This window comes from Acanthochromis polyacanthus, chromosome 4 (genome assembly GCF_021347895.1).
Source record: "Acanthochromis polyacanthus isolate Apoly-LR-REF ecotype Palm Island chromosome 4, KAUST_Apoly_ChrSc, whole genome shotgun sequence".
NCBI lineage: Eukaryota > Metazoa > Chordata > Actinopteri > Pomacentridae > Acanthochromis > Acanthochromis polyacanthus.
The window spans coordinates 8,243,055-8,247,710 of NC_067116.1; the positions used below are offsets into that span (position 1 = coordinate 8,243,055).

A 4,656-nucleotide genomic window follows, 5' to 3' on the forward strand; every position below is an offset into this window, starting at 1 on the left:
AACACATGGAAGTTATTATTTAAATTCTGGTGACTGGGGAGACATCCAGCTCAAGTTAAAAGATCAAGACATCAAAGTGTACCTTTGTGGCGTAAGTCTTTAGGGAAAATATGAGTGAGTCACCCAGACGATTTCATGTTTTCCATCAGGGGCGATTCTAGGATCAGAGGTTTAGGGGTGCTGAGCACCCAGAGGTGCCCAGCCAGGCAAAATAAATTTCTTCATTGTTTTGTACGTTTTAATGCAGTTTCACTCCCACATTTGTGAAAGAAAAGCATAACATTTTTTGAAAAGGTCTGTGACTAAACCATCCAATCTGATAAAGTTTATTTAAATGCTGAATCACCGCAAAGGAGGAATGCACTGGAATCTTAAAAGAAACATATCGTAGTCCTAATTTCTGGGAAAAGACGACTCATTTAGATACAGCAGCTCCTCAACATACACATAAACAGCATGTATGTTTCTGGAGTAAACCAGCCCCCTATACCAAGCACCAAAAAAACAAAAACAAAAATGGACCTAGGACTTATTTTTTGACTTTTATTTGAAATGTGATGCACGGCATTTCTTTCCCTGGTCTGCACTCTCTCATCTCCCAGAGTCTCTCCTTGTTCTCTTCCTTTTATAGTGAAATTAAACAAATAGAAAAACAAATAGATAATTAGGAAAATGTAATGATGTTCTGTTTAGAATGAAGTCCACTGATATCTGTTAAGTGTGCTTCTGGAAAGCATTTACTGTGGGGAGAACACATAACTTCCACGACATATATGTAAAATTATATTGTTAAAGGATGTTTTTCTTTGTCATCTTAACAGTTACTGTTTTGCTTGCCACTATTCTCTGTTTGTTTTCTTACCTGGTTCTTCCTGACTTTGCACTCTCTCCTCTCCTTCCCCTTTTTCATCTCTTCCTCTTTGGACTGACAATCATACACAAATAGATTGTATTCAGCTAGAGGAAAAATTATATAAATATGAAAAAATACCAATAAGAATACAAATAAATAACGTCCTCTCTCTCTCTTTGTAATGTCAATCTAGGCAAATAACCAGACAATGTGTTTTATATCTGATAACAGATATAAACACTGATACATTGATCCAACTTACAACATTACTCTTGATAGATAAACCATTTGATCTTACACTCTTACCTGAACCTGGCTCTTTTCTTCGAAAAAACAATCTTATGTCCATGATGAGGCTGTCTGTCTGCACACACACACACAATAGGAGTTATAATGTTAATGGGCATCCGGGCAGTTAGCTAGTCAGTAGCACCTTGGCTTTAATATTAATTCATGCACTGACACAACAGCTAGCTTCTCTCAGTCCAATTCAAACAGACAGTGACCACCTGTAACGTTTGCTAGCTAGAAAAAACGTAAGCTAACTCCTACCTAACAACATAACACAACAGTAACCTTTGATTAAATGCAGCAAAAATGAGGACTGGTAATGATAATAATGTGTTGGTATTGAGTGATAGAAGTTCAAACCAGGTACTCACACCACTACGGCACATTAGCTTCTGTGGGGCAGCGCTGAGCTCTGCAAGTAGCGGCTCAGAGCCATAGAGCCCGAGTTGGGAAAGTTGAGCAGGATCAAACCATTTTGAGGCAAGATGGGGGGAGGGGGTGCTGTATTTTTGTTGTTAAAACATTACGTATCAACCAAGTACTGTATGGTTTTTTTACACTTTTCTGGTTTGTTAAAAAAAGGACATGCGATAGCTGAAGCACCCCCAAAAATGGGCTAGAAACGCCTATGTTTTCCATTAAAACTCACACTTTTATTCATGTGCTAACATAACTGCAAAAGGGTTTTCTAATCATCAATGAGCCTTTCAACAACATTAGCTAACACAGTGTAGCATTAGAACACAGGAGTGATGGTTGCTGGAAATGTTCCTCTGTACCCCTATGGAGATATTCCATTAAAATTATCCATTTACAGCTAGAATAGTCATTTACCACAAAAGATGAAGGGTGAATACATAGATGGATGGATGAAAGGATAGATAGATAGATAGATAGATAGATAGATAGATAGATAGATAGATAGATAGATAGATAGATAGATAGATAGATAGATAGATAGATAGATAGATAAACAGATTGATGAAGGACAGAAGGACTGATGAGTGATCAAACGGATAAACTGTTCAATGACTAATGATGACTAGATGCATGGATAGATGGTAGAAGCATAGAAAATGGAGCAGTGGATATGTGTGACTGTACTGGTTTTCCGTCTTTGTTTATTTGCTTGGCATTTGTTTTTGTTGCTTGTGTTTAGCACTTTGCAGTGTATAGCTGTGTAGACAGATGAACAGTTTGACTGGTAAATGAACTGGTAGATGTGTAAATGGATGAATGATGATGTGCCATCAAAGTAAACATGAAACGCAACACAGAAAACAAATCACACATGTATATGTTGTTGCATTGCAGTAACACATGTATCTCACTCATTCAACATGTATTGACTTAAGTGCCCCTCTACTGCCCCCAGCCACCCCTCCTTCCTCTGTACCACACATACACACAGAGAAACACCGGGTGCACAGCATCTGATATAAATTTTTCACAGTGGTGATCTCTGATGTAAGTGGCAGACCCTCGAATCTTCTTCCCGCCGTCTCTGCTGGGAGCTTCTCCACACATGTGAAACACTGCTAACAGCTACCCAGGGAGAAGGAGGAGGAGGACTGTGTGTGTGTGTGTGTCCTTTCAAATCCCCTCCTGTGACCATGGGATGAATAAATAAACTATTTACTTCCCTGCTTTGGTGATCTTTGTGAGAAAGCATTTTATTTTTTCCACAGCTCATAAACCGCTCTATGTTATTTGATGACTTCATTCTTAGTTCTCCAGAAAAGAAGACCAAATGCACACATGTGCTTCTTTTAGTCTCCGAACACATTCTTTCAGGTGAGCGGAGCTGGTGAACCTCTATGTGTCCTTGACAGTCCTATTGAAAAATTAAACTCCTTCTCCTCACCCACCCCACCCCCTCTTCCACCTCCTTCCTCCCCTCCTCATACTCCCATTTCTCCTGTCAGCCCTCTTGAGCTCTGAGAGAGGTCAGAGGTCATGTTGCTGGGATTTCTTTCTCTCACTCTCCTTTGACAATCAGTAATGAAACATGAAGCAAAACAACATGATTTGTCAGTATGTACACTACTGTTCAAAAGTTTGGGGTCACTTAGAAATGTCCTTATTTTGAAAGAAAAGCATTTAAAAAAAAGATAACATTAAATGAATGATAAATCCATTCTAGATATTGTTAATGTTGTAAATAACTATTCTAGCTGGAAACGACTGATTTTTAATGGAATATCTCCATAGGGGTACAGAGGAACATTTCCAGCAACCATCACTCCTGTGTTCTAATGCTACATTGTGTTAGCTAGTGGTGTTGAAAGGCAGGAGATGCTGCAGAAGGGGGGCAAAACACATTTTTAATACAACTTGGTTGTAGTCATTGCATGTAATTTTTATTTAGTTTATGTCAAACATCCAAAATAAACAGATACATTCCTGAAAACTCAATAAATATATACTGATCATGTATGTCTCTGGATGTATATGTGTGATACTCTCCTTCCCAGAAACCTTTGTTTGTTGCAGATATTACTTGACCATAGCCTTGGATAGTCCACTGGTAGTGCAAATTTTGTCTCAATTAATGCTTAATTATATCTGACTGATATATTATGTAATACTTTGGTCCCACCTGTCACTCACTGCCTCAATACTATTTAATTACATGAGTTATATAATAATGTATCCCTCATACTGTTGCCATGAAGCAGGGAACTTAGCTACAGAAACCAAGATAGTAGACAGGCTGGAAACAAGTTTATTTTTGCTGTAAAGTTAGACATTTTAACATGGAGGTCTGTGGGGACTGATTCACTTCTGAAACCAGCCTTAAGTGGAAATTCAATGAACTGCACTCCACATTGGTTTAGATTTTCATACCAGATGTCTTCTGGTTGCAGTGTGTCAGTTCTACAATTAACTAAGTGACTAAAAGCAGCATATTAAAAAAAAAAAAAAAAAAAGTGAAGTCCTTGCATCAGCATGTTTTGATTATTATCACCTCCTGTATTTATGTTGTGCAAGCCATTATCAACTACAGGATGGGGAAGAGGTAAAGGTGACCAAAGACACACATTGCTAAAAAGCAACAAGTAAGTGGACATGCATTAAAACAATAAAAAAGACCTGTCTCATACAGGTTTAGACTCAGCGCCCCATAAAGCTCCTTTGCTCAGATCTGAAGACAAACTATAAACACCTACTCCAGTTCCAGCTCAGAGTAGCTGTAATTAACAGATTGTCTTGAAAGCCTCATAGCATGTACAGTACACAGTATGTGTGAGAGAGAGCTCCTGGATGGTCTCCATGCTCTGTGATTTTATTGACATGACTTATTCATGAACCCGCTGTCTCACACAGGTTCACTTAAGACCATTGTCACTGCAAATAGTTGGAATGGTACTGATCTGCATTTCACTGTCATGTGCGTTCTGAGTGTTTGTGTTTCTCACAACCTCTTTGATGGGAATTAATCCCATACTTTAATCAGTTTACTCTATATAACCTATGTGCTCCTGTTTTTGTTTTTTGTGTTTTTGTGTGAG

At 38.3% G+C, this 4,656-nt stretch overlaps 1 long non-coding RNA gene across 2 annotated transcripts; it reads right to left on the reverse strand.

The window, feature by feature from the left end:
* Nucleotides 1–529: 529 nt before the first annotated feature.
* Nucleotides 530–1,530, reverse strand: LOC127533625 (uncharacterized). Of its 2 annotated transcripts, XR_007941388.1 has the most exons (3): nucleotides 1,516–1,530; nucleotides 1,160–1,217; nucleotides 530–957 (listed from the first exon to the last, which is right to left on the reverse strand). It is a non-coding gene; the product is annotated as an uncharacterized LOC127533625 (long non-coding RNA). The 2 variants fall into 2 exon arrangements; XR_007941387.1 differs by lacking the exon at nucleotides 1,516–1,530 and having other exon boundaries at nucleotides 1,160–1,498.
* Between the last annotated feature and the right edge of the window lie 3,126 nt (nucleotides 1,531–4,656).